The sequence below is a fragment of the Felis catus genome, chromosome F2 (assembly GCF_018350175.1).
Source record: "Felis catus isolate Fca126 chromosome F2, F.catus_Fca126_mat1.0, whole genome shotgun sequence".
Classification (NCBI taxonomy): Eukaryota; Metazoa; Chordata; class Mammalia; order Carnivora; family Felidae; genus Felis; species Felis catus.
In genome coordinates, this window is record NC_058385.1 from 14,358,038 (window position 1) to 14,374,626 (window position 16,589).

The 16,589-nt window shown below is 39.5% G+C and overlaps 1 long non-coding RNA gene across 3 annotated transcripts in view; it reads left to right on the forward strand.

The window, feature by feature from the left end:
• The first annotated feature begins 542 nt into the window (after positions 1-542).
• Positions 543-16,589, forward strand: part of LOC109496011 — a 41,605-nt gene continuing 25,558 nt past the window's right edge. For 2 of the 3 annotated variants that reach the window (XR_002151765.3, XR_002151766.3), the window contains exons 1-5: positions 543-840; positions 3,502-3,687; positions 6,729-7,060; positions 14,189-14,364; positions 15,024-15,151. This is a non-coding gene — a long non-coding RNA (uncharacterized LOC109496011). The remainder of the gene's footprint in view (positions 841-3,501; positions 3,688-6,728; positions 7,061-14,188; positions 14,365-15,023; positions 15,152-16,589) is intronic. The other variant, XR_002151771.2, reaches the window with a different exon arrangement.

Genomic DNA, 16,589 nt, shown 5'->3' on the forward strand with positions numbered 1-16,589 from the left:
GCCTTTGTTCAATGCCATGCTTGGGAGTATGGAAATGTTAGCTGTAGACAGAACCGTAGATAAGGGAGCTATAGCCAGAATGATTAATGACTTACAAGGTTACAATTCTAGTTAGAAGTGAAACTGGGACAAGAAAGCCAGGTTTTCTAAGTCTCAGGTAGGTTTCACTGCTGTTTCTTCACTCTGTCTCCCATAATTTAGAAAGTCCTAAGTCATAAATGTTCCATTGTAATTAGCTTCAGAAAACATTGCAGGCTACGGAATAAAATACTAGGTCTAATAGCATCAATCTTTGCTTCTTTTTCTAATCTGAAAAATGAGGTACATTCAGAGAAATAGAAAATGTAAAAGTATTGGTAAAAAAAAAAAGCAACAACCCAAAGCTCTAATTAAATTAATGCATATTAAGAGACAGGTACTTTAAACAATGTGCCATCTTCATCTGTGAACATTTTAAAGGCATGTCTAAATCTGGTTCTCGTGCCTTTAAACCCAAATGATATAATTTCCCTTGTTATTTTAATAGTTTCTTGCAAATCACTTGTTTAGCAAGAGACAGAAAGATAGAGGGCAGCACGGGACCAGAGTGCTAGCTGCCCTTCAGGAGAACATGACTGCTTAACTTGCAGGTCTGAAGAGGTAGCCAAGACCGAGAGAGAAGTGGCAGGCATGCCCGCATCCTCTCCCCAACCTCTCCAGAAAGAGATGCAGCGCCTCTTTCTCATTGTTTAAGAAGAAAAGGGGGAACTTGGAGACGCAGCCAATGAAGGATAAATGAGCGCTCTGCTAGTTCAAAGGCAACGTGCAGATTGGACAGAGGAAGCGTGCAGAGCTCAGAAGGTATTATTTTTAGAGGGTACAAACAAGAGAACTTGCCTGGCCGAAGGGGTTTCTGCAGGCCCTTGCAGCTCCAGTAATTGGATAGGTTTGGCAGCCTGAAAGAGGGGCTTGTGGTTCCTGATGAATGCCTCCCTTGCACACGGGCGTGATTTAGCGTGCTGCTGAATAAACACACGGCGGGACGGGAAGGTGATAACCACCAGCCTCAGCAGAAAGAGAGAGCCTATAAATATGCCAGGGGGTCAATAGGAGTGATTTCATCCTGCCTTCACAGGACTGCTGATGAGGTCTGACAGGGCAGCTCTCCTTCATTACTGTATCACCATGGTGAAGGGAGTCTGAAGGGCAGAAAGAGCAGTAGCAGCGGCCCCAGCAGCAGGCTGTCACCTGAGCTGCAGCTCCCGGGAAGGGCAGGCGAGAAGACGGGGCGACAATAGGCTGGGGCTTCCCGCATCGGTGCTGTTCTTCTTCCCCCCTCTCCTTCTCTCTGTCTCCCGTCTCTGTTTCTATCACACTCTGTTCCCACTTCTCTCTCCCTCCATTTCTAGCCCGTTGCCATCCGGCGATTTCTAGAAAGGATGCTTTCTCCTGCTGGCAGAGCATTCGGAACAAAGGAAAGAGAGCAGACCTAGATGCTGGAGCGGAGAGTAGGGAGCTTTTAACTGCTGGAGGGTTAGGATGGGAACACTCCTGTCAGGAGAGAAATGAGAAAATCCTGGGGGGGGCGGTGTGTATGCTGAACCGTCCGGAGGGAAGGAAGATCTTTCTAGGGAAATCTCCCATAAAACAAGTCAGGAACGGAAATGAAGCTATTTTCCTAAGACTAGTTTTCTCCTGACTTCAGGAAATAAGTAATAAATGTCCCCAGGCACCTCCTAGTCACCCCATTGTTCATGGCTTTTTCTCTGACTCAGGGTGCTTCTCTCTCTGTTTGCTCCCAGACATCCATTTGCCCCTGGATATATGTCCTTTGCCAAGGCCAGAGAGCATAACTCGTGCACCCTCTTCTGCCCTGCTCCTTCAGGCTCCATCCTTTCCTGGCTCAGTCTGACAAATGGAATGGCAGCCGCGCCACCCCGATTGTTCAGCCATCTTAACCACGGGTCCTGATTGCTGCCTTACCAATCTGCCTGTCTAGGAAAACGGAAAGGATGAATGATCGTGAAATAAATTTAGTAGTCCCGCTTGGCACCTTCCTCTTTGTCTATACTCAGTGCACACTACGGCTATTTATTTGGTCTGTGCAATTTTCAGGAACGTGAGGGCATCAAGAAGGGGTTTTAAGGCAAGATGTCCTAGCTTCCCCTGCAAGGTCGGTTTCCTAGCTATATCTGACTCAATACCACAGATTAGGTTGAGATTAATAGAGGCAAGAATTGTGATACTGTTAAAGACGACCGTTCTGTCAAATTATGGTACAGATAGAAACACACAAGTATTACCCGGGTTGCTGACAATCAGGTGTAGTTCCAGAATTAGAAACTTCTTGGCTGGGGGTTTGTTCATCTTTCTTGGCCTGCTGACTGATTTCTAAGGTTTTCTAAGGTTTGTAGTTTTCATGCAGTGCTAATGAAAGTTTAGTCCTTTGTCTGTGTTTTGGTGTACTATGTTTTTGGTGTATGGTCGCAGAGTTTATATGCAGCAGGGCTAGGTAAGGCTCAAACTCCAGAAACGCTGTCTGAGGACACAGACATATGTGTGTGATTTCAAGAGTCCGGGCCTGCATTCTGTTCCAACCAATGTGGGGTCGTTTTGAAGCCAGGATTTTGGAACTTGCATGGCGTGTGTGTGTGTGTTTTGTATCTGAACAAACTATTCAGGATAGCCATTGACGATGAAAACACTTGTCGTTGTTTGCCTTGGATTTCGCTTAGTTTAATTTTGTCTCGTTGTCCCTGTTACAGCCCTCCTGTGGGAAGTGCCGATGTCATTCCTCTCTACACCCTTCAGCAGGCCTAGCTGGGTGTGTGTGTGTGTGTGAACGACAGGGTAGAGTGATTGTCAGCCGAATAAGATCTAAAACATATTTTCGGTATTTCAACTTCAGTAAAAATCATATTTGGAAGTTGTGGAGTGGGGCATGAAGACTTGTAAAAGTGTGCTCAGCTCAGTACTAAATCTAATTTCAGATTTTTACCAATAGTTCCTTTTATTTATTATCATCTAGAAGGGAGCATATATGAAATCGCAAAACAGGCAAACTCAAGCTGGGAAGTTAAAAGACTCTTTAAGAGAAATAAATCAGACTACTCATCCAACAAATAATGAAAAAAAATCAGCAATTTCAAGTGTTTGAGTGGTAAGTGCTGAGGGAGTGCCTGGAGTTTCTACTTCATAAGCGTAAAAAGAGCAGGGTGGCTGGGTGACTCAGTCGGTGAAGCGTCTGACTCTTGATTTCAGTTCAGGTCATGATCTTGCCGTTTGTGAGTTCAAGCCCCATATCTGACAGTGCAGAACCTGCTTAGGATTCTCCTTCTCTCTCTGCCCCTTCCCTACTTGCACACACGCTCTCTCAAAATAACTAAATAGGCATTAAAAATTGTATATTTATAAGCACAAAAAGAGCAAAAGGAAAGATAATTGATAAAACTTCTTGGTCTTATAAGCTTTGGAGATGATACATATCCCACTTCTCAAGCATTTTTTTTTTTTTTTTTTTAGAACAGGAGAAAACCCAGTGCACAGATAAGCAAACAAACATACAAATCCACGCTGAACGGGGCAGTACTCCCAAGAAGCAGAATATGAAGGCCTGAGAGGAAGAAGGCAGACTGAAGAAACGGGCAACGGAATAAGGAAACGAGAATGTAGACTGTAGCCCTCGGTCCCGGCTTCATACTCAGTGTGGTTGGTAGAGCTCATTGCCTGCAGAGGCGTGGTCTTGTTGACCTTGGCTTAGTGCATGAAGTGTTAATATACTTTTTAAAAGTTCTTTGGCAGCATCCCTGCCTTCATGCCTAGGTGGTATTTTTCTTTTTGCTCTCACTTCTGATCTAGTCCTTACCAATCCATATCTATGACTTCCTTAAGATATGTATAAAGTCCACTCACTGTGAATGGACCCCGTACTTGTTATATAACCAAGAAAACTAGGTAAATGCTCGGAGCTTTGGTCTCCTTATCATTAGCAATGTGACACTGATATGCCTTGATGAAATACTCTTCTTGTTTCCTCTGCTTGGGTTCCATGCAGTTTCTTGCAAAAGTGGGTGTATAATTTTCATCAAGTATAGAACAATGTTAAACATTATCTCTTCAAAGATATTTTTTCTGTCACCTACTCTCTTTCCTGTCCTTTGAAAGCTCCAATTACACATATAGTAGGCCATTTGAAGGTATTCCACAGCTCACTGGTGCTCTGTTCATATTTTTGTCAGTTTTTTTTTCTCTTTGTTTCACTTCGAGTCGTTTCTATTGCCATGTCTTCAAATTCACTGGTGTTTTTCCCTGTGTTTTCAGATCTGCGTTAATCCCATCACTTACATCCTTCATCTCTGTCATTGTCGTTTTAATCTTTAGAACTTTGATTTGGAGCTTTTTTAATTTCACCCATCCCTCCATTCATCTAACTTTTTGAATTTATGGAATCAAATTGTAACCAAAGCAAGAGAAAAGAAAAACCTGGCAGAGGGAAGTGTCAGTGGGATTGGAGAGGAGGCGGCAGTGGGGGATTTAGATGAGGAAGGAAAATCCATGACAGTCCCATGCTGACTAATACGCCCAGTGGAGTGGTGGAGAAGCCAAGGAAGGCTCTCAGGAGCCCATACAAAAGATGGAGGACACTGTGTCACCTCCCATTCCTTTCTCGTCCAATCATGTTTATCTCCCAACAACAACATATGCTTCCCAAGATGCACTTGTCTTTTTGTTCACTGCTGGGTCTCCGGTACCTAAAACTCTCCTGGCACATTCAATATATGCTGAATGAATGATTCTAGTTTTGCAAATGTCATCTCCAAGGATGATGGTATTGTCTGGATGCTCCTTACTTTGGTGAAATTCCACCGCTTTGTGTGTGGTCTCTATTCTAGTAGGGAGGCCTTCTATGTCCAAAGTTTAATTAATTCTCTGTGTTTGTCCATTCTGCTTATGCTGGTGTTTTGTAGCAAGCTCAGGGGTTTGAAAGACATGTGCCGTAGTAAAAGGTTAAAGAAGTAAGAAGTCCGATTATATATTCACAGTGGGGCTTCCATATTGCACTTGAATAGTCATAGAATGTCAGGACGGAAAGAGGCCTTTGATAATGATTTTAATAACTAACATTTATTGAGAGTCTAGTACACATTGGAAACTGTGCTTAGCACTTTAGAAGGATTATTCATTTAATCGTCATAACAACTGTTTCATTTAATCTTTGCATCAACCAAATACTATCTTTATTTCTAATTTACAAATGAGAAACCTGATACTCAGAAGTGTTGCACAACTTAAAAGGTTTCCACAGCTAGGAACCCACCTGCTGGGTTCTAATTACAACTAAGGAGCTGGAGCTAGGGCTGAACATGAGTGTGAAGACCTGATGGTCCAGGGGGCAGTCCAGGGGATGAAGATCTAAGAAAACCCCTTCTCCTGTAATGCTCTTCCCACTTCCATGCTTTTGCACCTGCCCAGTTGCTTGCTGGACACGCAGATGATAGCAGATCTCAGGGCACAGTCACACAGTGAGGTCCCTTCCTTTGATGTTCTAAACCCATCACCCAGAGAAGTATTTCAGTAACAACTCTGAGTGAAAAGTAGACGATGTCTGATCAGTCAGACAACTCATGTCCCTTGGCATGAGAAAGTCAATGTCCTACGACATTCTGGGTTCTCAGACATGAGCCCAAACCATGGATTCCAGATACGTGTGCTCCTAGCGGAGGCCAAAATCCTGTGTCTAGAGAACAGAAGGTCAGAGCACTAAAATGGATGTATTAGAATTAAGCTGGCTTCCATCATAAAGCTTCATATAAATATTACACCCAGCTCTATAAGACACTCAATGTTTGGTTTCTGAACCTATTAATATATAATGAGGATACGATGTAATTAATACCGTTTGTTTTGATTTTCCGTTAAATCCGCTTTAGTAATAAGAATGCAAGGTAATTATTCAGAAAGGCTTTTCAACAAATGTCAGTTTTCATTGATTAAAAATCAAGTCAGTGCTTTATTTGAAATGATATTTACAAGCATGCTTTAAGCTGAAATGAATACTTATCAGGTTGTTGAAGTCGTCTGCAAAGAATTGTCTACTTTTTTTTTTTTTCATTTGGCACTAAGGCTTACTCTCAAATAATAATAGAGGACAAACCAGAGGGTGTGTAGAAGAAATGTCATGCCTTTGCTTTAAGGGATTTAATATTCTTTACATGGTGTTGACGCCAATTTCCCTGCTCTGTTGGTCGTAGCATCTCCCAAACTGAAGGTTTGTTGCTTGGGAGGCACTTGAATCTGCCCATCACTCAGCAATCTAACATTTCTGTTTTCCTGGGCTCCTGCTGGTCGGGCCGAGCCAACTCAGGCATTTCTTTTCACTCCAAAGTGGCTTTTTTTCTCCTACATATTTCTCTTTCATTATTTCACATAAAACAATGGGAACGTAGTCTGTCATCTGTTACTCGGAGTTGCGCTGAAGGTTATGTGAATTCACAGCCATTTGTTTTTTTAGTGACTGAAGAACGTGCACAGCAACAACCCCAACAATTTAGGCTGCAGTGTATTCATATTTACAAATAGACATGCACATATAAATCAAGTCACCAAAATGATGCACTGCATGGGTTTTAAAATAATGTTCTTTGTGTGACTAACTCTATTCGAAGCACTCAACAAAATGACAAAAATCCATTACTATATGCTCTCTTCGTTTACTCACTCATTATCATTTGTTCTAAACACTCTTATAGGTACTTGAGATGTGGCAACGAGGAAGCCGCCCTAAGTCCTCACCTTGGGGACCTCACACTTGAGCTAGGGAGATTGACAGCAAAGGAGGAGTGTGTGAAGTACAGAGTGTGCCAGATGGTGGTAGACACCATCCCGGAAGATCAAGCAAAGAGGTAGATGGGGGTGCTGGGCAGAGAAGGAGTTTCCGTTTGCAATTCGGTCATGAGAAAAGCCACGTTGCAAGGGTGATCATTGAGCAAAGCCTTGAAGAATGAGAGGAAGTGAGCCATGCGGAATCTGGGGGAAGAGCATTATAGCATCTGAAAGCAGAAAGTGCAAAGGCCCTACGATGGTAAGTGACTGTGGAAGCAGGAAAAAGAAGCCAGTGTCGCTGCCATAGGGTGCAAGGGGAGGATAATAGTATAAGAGACAGCAGATGTACTTGGGGATGTATATAATGAAAATACCTAGTTCCTGATAGCTCACGTCTATCAAAAGAGAAAAGTGTTATAATAACTTGAGGCTAGGAGGCTGTTGATCTGATGGGCAACTCGTCTTCCTTACAGGTTTTCTCTTTGCTATCACTAGGAACTGAGTGGTACTAATTCTGCATCTCTGGGTTCTGGGATCTGGTCCAAGTTTATCCCCACCAATGTCAACTAGGCCCACAAAGGTTGGCTTTTTTTTTGTTGAAGAAATAGGTTAATAGGGAGAAAAAACATCACAGATGGGAAGAATGACCATTTTGTTATCATTAAGAGCAGTGTTGGATACAGGTATATGAGTTAGAGATGACTCTTTCAGAATTTATTCTGAGTTTGCTTCTAAATTAAGATATTTTCATAATCGTCTCTGTATGAAAAAATGAACTAAATTTTTAAACGCTATGTCCTTGATTCCTGACACTCCGAACGTTCTATCTCTTCTTTGGCTTTTCTTGGGTTCTACTTAAATGGCAGGAGAAAGCCAAGTGACATGTTCAGTTGGATAGTTAGATTAAAGTGGTGGGTTGGGAGAGAATTTGTTTGGTACTTACTTTTGTGAGGCACTTACTAGAGCTCTGCACATCCCCTTCTTTGGTCGTCAGGACTCCGTGGTGGATAGAGAAACCGCTTAATGCTCTAAGAAGTACCCCCTGTGCTTCTGAGTCCATCACTCATCTATGGGAGTGGGATGTCATTCAGTGATAAGCTATAGCGTGTGAAGGTGTCAGAGTCAGGATCTACCTGTATTAATGGCGGCTAATGGGAAACAAAATATTCAAAATATTTCCTCATCTCATCAGAGAGAACACAGTCTCCAAGTTCCCTCAGGGATTGGTGCCACCATATATCTCCAGTGTCCGAGAGTATTGCTTTCTCACGTTACACTGTGTGGTCTGCCAGAAATACAAATCTTGGAAATATCTAAGAACCCAACCAGTAAATGATCAAAAAGTTTGCGATTAGGGTAGATGAAAACCAGGGAAACGTGAAGGCCCTTAGTAATTCTATGGCATCAGAATATTAAATTTCTGTAATAACAAATTATGGTATAATGAGGTCACATTAGTGGAATAAGAGGCCCAGATGCCTCAATGATTTAATCTCTCTCTCCACATAAGCTTGCATCGAATTTTAATGAGTATTTTGATTGATAACATATTTAGTTCAAAATAGGTCTTTGAAGACAGCTGTAAGAGTATTAACATTTAAAAGATGCTATGATACAAATTCATTTCATTAAGTAGCTGATAAGAAAAAAAGATTACTGTATAAACCTGCCAATGTCAGACCTACTGCTATGACCCAACAATTCCTATTGAGTAAAGGGACAGTGAAATATCTTGATTGGATTATTCTTTGAACACTATAGGAGCTCATTTGCCTTATTTAAGAAAAGGCCAAGTTTTAAGACCAACAGGGCTCATACACAAGAGACCCACAGGGCTGTGGCGAAATGAGGAATGTTTCTTAAAGGGCCTATGTGCTGACTCGCCTGCCCCAGGGCCCAGCACAGAAGCAACCCTTTGAAAAGTGCCCAGACTTTATGGGAAAGATACTCATTTCCTAATTTTGAAGCATTGGTCTAAGAGGTGGGGATACTCTTCCTGAAGGGAGCCTGGTGGGCGCCTTCTTCCTGCTCTCCTCTGCCTTGCTAACCCTGGTAGGCACCATCTTCTTTTTCTTTCTTTTATTTCCCTTTTTGCTTTTTCTTACTTTTCTCCCTATTTTCTTTGTTTCTTTTCTTTTTGTTCCGTGTGTGTGTGTGTGTGCGCGTGTGTGCGTGTGCGTGCACATGCGCCATCTTTCCACTCACCCTCTGCTTCACTCCATGGAGTGGGTGACATCTTCATGTTCTGTCCCTCTCAGTGCTCCTGAATGCCATTATCTCCTGAAGGGAATCCTTTACACACATTTGGGACCCCGGTTTGTATGTCTGGTGATACAGTTTTTGAGGCTGCCACCTAAGGAATGCCCCTTGATCCCCTGGCTCTGGAGGCCAAGAGGGTTTGTGTTCCTGGGTCCCATGGGACTGTAACAACTGGACAGACAGTTGTTAGGGACTATGCAGAGGCTCTCTGGAAGCGGGAGCTGATAATGCCATCTTTGCACTCTTCTCTGCCTCGGTCCAGTCCACCAGTATCTTATAGAGAGGAGCTTATGCTTTTCTCTGGTACCCTGCTTTTGGGGGCTGCTGTTTGGGGACATCTTTGTATCACCTGCCTCTGGTGGCCAGATAGACTTATGCTCATAGGTCCCTCAGGGCTGTAACCAATGGAAAAATAGTTCTTAAGCAGCAAGCTCTTCCTCCCTGCCTTGCCCCTGCCTGGGAGCAAGAGACAATAGACGCAGGAGCTCAATCTTTCTGGAAAAAAGCCTATTAGCTTATTATCATAGCTGCAGCCTGAGGGGCAGGCTTCCAATTAAACACACATCTAAGGGATGACTGTAAACTCCTGAGACCCCAGAGAGCAGACACTATCTTAATGATATATACAGAACATTCCATCCCAAAACAACAGAATACACATTCCTCTCAAGTGTACATGGCGCATTCTCCAGGGTAGAATATAAATTAGGCCACAGAACAAGTCTTAAGAAATTTAAGATAACTGAAATTACACCAAGCGTCTTTTCACACCACAGTGGTATGAAACTCGAAATCAATTGCAGAAAGAAAACTGGAAAATTCACAAATACATAGAGACTGAATAACATGCTACTGAAAAACCAACTGGTCAGTGAAGAAATTAAAAGTGAAAGCAAAAATACCTTGAGACAAAATGGAAATGTAACATACCAAAATTTATGGGATACAGAAAAAGCAGTTCTCTAAGGGAAGTTCATGGTGATAAACAGTTACCTTGAGAAACAAGAAAAATTTCAAATGACCTAACTTTATACGTCAAGATAAAAAACAAAACAACAACAACAAAAAAACTTAAAGTTAACAGAAGGACAGAAGGAAGGAAATAGCAAAGATTTAGCAGAAGTAAATAAAATAGAGACTGAAAAGACAATAAAAAAGATCAACAAAACCGAGATCTGGTTCTTTGAAAAGATAAACAAAATTGATAAACCTTTAGCTAGACTCATCAAGAAAAAAAGAGAGAAAACTCAAGTAAAATCAGAAATGAAAGAGGAGACCCTGCAATTGATAGCACAGAAATACAAAGGATCATAAGAGACTACTAGAATAATTACACACCAACAAATTGGACAACCTAGAAGAAATAGTTGGATTCCTAGAAACATACAACCTTCCAAGACTGAATCATGAAGAAATAGAAAATCTGCACAGACTGGTTATAAGTAAGGAGATTGGATCAGTAATTAAAACACTCCTTACAAACAGAAGTCCAGGGCTAGTCAGCTTTACTAGCGAATTCTACTAAACATTCAAAGAATTAATACCAATCCTCAAACACTTTCAAAAAATAGAGAGATGGGAACATTTTGAAAGTCATTTTATGAAACCAGAATTACCACAAGGATACCACAAGGGAAGGATATTCTACAAGGATACCACAAGAAAAGAAATTTACAGGCCAATAACTCTGATGAACATAGATGCAAAAATCCTCAAGAAAATAGTAACAAGCCAAATTCAACAATGCATTCAAAAGATCATACACCAAGATCAAATGAAATTTATTCCAGGGATGCAAAGGTGATTCAACATCTGAAAATCAGTGTGATACATTACATTAACAAAATGAAGAATCATTATCATATGATCATCTCAATGGATGCAGAAAAAGCATGTGACAAAATTCAACATTTACTTATGATAAAAAAATCTCAGCGAAGTGGGTATAGAGGGAATATGCTGCAACAAAATGGAGGCCAGAAATGACAAGTCCAGAGCTAACATACTCAATGATGAAAAGCTGAGATCAATGCCTCTAAGACATGGATGCCCACTTTTACCACTCATATTCAAAATAGTACTGGAAATCCTAACCAGAACAAATAGGCAAGAAGAAAAAATAAAAGGTATCTAAGTGAAAAGAAAGAAGTAAAATTGTCACTATTTGCAGATGACATGATAGTATATATTGAAAACTCTGAAGACTCCAAAAAACTCTTAGAACTAATAAACGAATTCAGTAAAGTTGCAAGATACAAAACCAATATACAGAAATTGGTTGTGTTTCTATACACTAACAATAGACTATCAGAGAAATTAGGAAAATAAATCCCATTTACAATTGCTTTGAAAATAATAAAATGCCGAGGAAAAAATTTAACCAAGGAAGTGAAAGACCTGTACTGGGTAAACTATAAGACATTGATGAAAAAAATTGAAGACATGAATAAATGAAAAGATAGTCCATGCTCATGGATTGGAGGAATTCATATTTTTAAAATGTCCATGTTTCCCAAAGCAATCTAGAGGTTCAATGCAAACCCTACCAAACTTCCAATGGCATTTTTCACAGAAATAGAAGAAACAATCTTAAAATTTGTATGGGACCACAAAAGACCTTGAATAGCCAAGGCAATCTTGAGGAAGAAGAACAAAGCTTGAGGTATCATGCTCCCTGATTTCAAATTATGTCACAAAGCTATGGTAATAAAAAACAATATGGTTTTAACATAAAAACAGACACATGGATCAATGGAATAGAACAGAGAGTCAAGAAATAAAACCATGCATATGTGGTTGGTTGGTTTATGACAAAAGAGGCAAGAATCTACAAAGTGGAAGAGACAGTCTGTTTAATAAATGATGTTGGAGCAGCTGGACAGCCACCCACAAAAGAATAAAAGTAGACCAGTATCTTACACTGCACACCAAAATTACCTCAAAATGGATTAAAGACTTGAAGTAATATCTGAAAACATAAAACTCCTAGAAGAAAACCTAGGCAGTAAGCTCGTTGACATAGGCCTTGGGGATGATTTTTTGGACTTGAAAACAAAAGTGAAGACAGTAAAAGCAATAATAAACAAGTGACACTAAAAAGCTTCTACACAACTTCAGTTTTTAGGAAACCATCAACAAAATGAAAAGGCAAACTACTGACTAAAAGAAAATATTTGCAAACCATTTATCTGATAAAGGGTTAATATCCACTATACATAAAGAACTCATGAAACTTAATAGCAAAAAAAAAATTCTAACCAAAAAAATGCCAGAGGATCTGAACGGACATTTTTCTAAAACAAAACAAAACAACTATACAGATAGTCAAGAGGAATGTGAAAAGATGCTCAGCATCACTGATCATAAGGGAAATGCAAATCAAAACCTAGTAAGATAAATCTTCACGCCTGTTAGTTGACTATTATAAAAATGATAAGAAATAATAAGTGTTGGCACAGATGTGGAGAAAAGAGAACGCTTGTGCATTATTAGTGAGAATGTAAATTGGTGTAGCCATTGTGGAAAACAGTATGGAGGCTCCTTAAAAAATTAAAAATAGAACTACCACATGATCTAGCAATTCTGTCTGGGTATTCAAAGAAAACAAAGCCATAACTTGAAAATATGTACTCGCCTTCATGTTCATTGCAGCATTATTTACAATAATCAAGGTATAGAAAACCTAGTTATCTGTCAGTGGATGAATGGAGAAAGAAAATGTGGCATATATACACAATGGAATATTATTTGGCCATGAAAAATAAGGAAATCGTGGTATTTGCAACAACATGGATGGAACTGGAAGACACTATGCTAAGTGAAATAAGTCAGAGAGAGAAAGAGAGACAGAGATAGAGAAAGAGAAAGAGAGAGAAAGACAATTATCATCACATTTATATGTAGAATCTAAAACAAAATGACAAAAATAAGCTCATAGAGACAAAGAACAGATTGGTGGTTGCCCGAGGCAGAGGATGGGGCATGGGCAAAATTGGTGAAGCCAGTCAAAATGTACAAACTTGCTGTTATAATATAAATTATTGGGATATAATGTACAGCATGGCAACTATTGTTAATAACACTGTATTGCATATCTGAAAGTTGCTAAGGGAGTAAATCTTAGAAGTCTAATCATAGGAAAAAATTCTATAACTACGTGTAGTGATGGATGTCAACTAGACTTACTGGGGTGATCATTTCACAATATACATAAATCATTATGTTGTACCTGAAAACAATGTAATGTGGTATGTCAGTTATACCTCAATAGAAAAAAAAAGCCAAGTGACACCAATAAAATGAGTAAATGGATTAAATTTTAAAAAGAAGGATTTCAAATAAAAGCTACCTAAATATATACAATGGTTTGGACGCCTCAGCTCTTGGTACAACTGCAATAGCTTTGAGTGCTTAGGTAGTATCTCAGTGGGCTGGAACCTTAGACCGGTGCCAAGCACCTGTAATATCTTGTAAGCCACAAATGCAAGCTGTATATATACTTTAAAAATTTCTAGTGGCCAAATCAAAGCAGTAAAAAAAATGTGAAATTAATCCATGTTATGTAACCTCAACTTATCCAAAATATTATCATTTCAACATGTAATCAACATAAACACTATCAATGGTCTATATTTTTTGGTGCTAAATTTTCAAGCCACTCCTAGTCTTTCTTCTGCCCCAAAGAATGTAGGGCAAGTTGAATTCCTCATCCATAGGACAATCCCTCCCACATTTTGCAAAAAGTCTTATTTCCTTCCTAAGTCATCTCTTTGACATTCTAAATACTCAAGTTCTAGTAACTATTCTTCTCTTGAGTCTTCTGACTTTCTTGATCACGGTCCCCTAGACTTCCTCTAGTTTTGACAAATGGCCTCATAAAGTTTGATTCTCAAAACCGGTCTTATGACGGGAGTGTCTGCCTTCCTTATTCTGAATTTATGCCTCTATTAAGTGAAACAGGATATTTGACAAAACTGACACTTTACTGGATGGGATGGTAGACTCAGTTAAAGGGCTCGGGGTGAAATTGTCAGTTTCTTCTGCCTGAAAATGCTTTGAAGCCATTGTTTTTACTGTGAGGTAATGAAGCTTTAGCTTCAAGGCCTTCTCTGGCTTGGTCCCCTTCTAGGCGCTGGGAGGGCCTTAACCATACAAGCCCAATGCGGAGCTTGATTCCATGAATCGTGTGATCGTGACCCGAGCTGAAATCAAGAGTTGGATGCTTAACTGACCGAGTCACCCAGTTGCCCCTGTGAGAAGTTCTTTTAATCATCTGTGTACAATTGTAGTAAATGTACAAATATGGTAAGAACAATGTTATCCTTACTGACACAGTTAAAACAAAGCTTTCTCTTGGCAGATATATACGTGGTAATACAGTATATAAAATTATTACAATATATATCTATATTTTTCTTTTTTGATGGACTTACACAAAATAGAATTTATGAGACTTCTTGTGCTTTTAGGATGCCAACTTGTAACAATATATAGTAAGTAGGTCTTTTATAAGCAAACAACTTGGCAGATATTTCCCCAAATTTGACAATACTACTAAAAATTTATGTGACATTAAGTGTAATGAGTTATGAAATCAAAGGAACCCTCGTATACTCCAAGTAATGAAAAACAAATTTTGGTCAACCAAATCAATAAAAGATGGAAATATCTTTCGATTCTCTGTAGAAAATATTGCAAAATTAGTGTCATATAAATAAGTGATTTAAAGGGTATGTAGCCAAAAAATGTCAGGTAGTAAGTTAATAGAAATATATGTTATTTTTCTGGTTGTTGTGATGTTTTTGGTACTTACCAATTCTTTAAAGTTCAGTAAGATTTCTTTTTTCATTCTTGTTAAATGATTGCTTAATGAATAATCATTATTATTTAATGAATGGTGAATAGTTAATTTTGTGTTGTCACTTTGCATTCTATAAGAGTCCCTCCTTCTGTCATTTTTACAGGTCTCAGGCCCCACAAAATCTGGATCCACCCTTGCTCTCAGCAATCCTGTTGATAAAAATTATTCATCATTCAAAACCAAGATCAAATGTCACTTCCTTTATAAATTATTTCCTGAATCCCTAATCAGGTAAGAGCTCCTTTAGAATTGTACCATGATTTGTTTTAACACCTTAAAATCATTACTAAAATATGCCTCTTTTTCTTTCTTTCTGAGTGTTCTGCATTATTTGTTTTATTGCCTATCTTGATTGTCAGAGAAATGCGAGTCTTAAGCAGAAAAGGTGGGCATGGAGGGCATGGGGACCTGGAGCGGATGTACCACATTCGGTTTCCAGGGACATGCCCAGGGGCATAGTTTCAGGTAGGAGATGATCTAGAGGCTGCTGGTATCTAAGAGGTCTAGAAGGTACCCCAAGGCATAGGTGAAACGCAGGGACACCGTATCTCTTCAGCTGATGGTTAGCAGCAAGCCAAGCAGATGGTCATTATCAAGGCAATTCTTAACACCATTCACGAAGGCTCCAGTAGAAGAATTCAAATTTAGAGGCAAGAATCTATCTCCTAAAAGACAAAAGTACGCAAGGCCAAACATTGGCCTTGGAGAAATTGCATAACAGGCAGTAATCCTAGGGCCTTAGTCACTGTACCTGGAAGGACCCTAATTCTTAACAGAAGAGCAAAGAGTTCCAGCAGCAGCACCACGTGGGCCAACTTGATTGCCTTCTGGATGCATTGAGTTCTGTCTACACTAGAATGGGTAAGAGCAGAGCCCAGAGAGGCATTGAGTCAGCTAGTGGAGTTTGAGTGGGCAGAGCCCTGAGGAGAGCAGTATGCTTGAGGAATACGACAGATAATTGTTTGCGATGTTCTTTGAAGGCAGAAACTATGGGTTCACTTGAATATTCCTAGAAAAGTGTTGGCCACAGGGTAGATACTGGTGTTTATAAAATTAAAAAAAAAAAGTTTTGTAGCCACGTCTTATCCCGTGGACACTCCAGAGTTTGGCATTGCCTTTCTTGAAATGTGGCTCCCAGAAATCGACAACTGGCATGTAACAGTGAAAATATTTACTTTTCTAGATCTTACTGCAATATTTTATAAGTGCTATGGAAGGTTATATCATTTATTTTATGGCAGATATGGGTTTTATTTGCTTAATGACCGTTAGCACCTAATATGCTTGTAGTCAAGTAAGGTTTCTTTGTTTTCAGTGGGGTCTAATTTCAAGCTTATTTCCCTGATCCAAAACATGTAATTGGGATCTTCAATAAAAATATTGAATTTTATATTTATAAATGTTAAATGTCATGTTAAAGCCTTTTGTTTGAGCATTACAGAATATTGGAACACTTGTGAATGTTTTTTATTTATTATATTATATATCCCTTCCAGTTTTCTGCCATGCAAAAAAATTTTTATAATTTTTTTATTTTTAACAATGTATTAGTTGAGTAAACCTAGATAGATTTTCTATATATGCACACCATGTGTGTGTGTGTGTGTGTGTGTGTGTGTGTGTGTGTTTGCATATCTGTATCCTATACATTTTTTAGACAAAGAGCTTT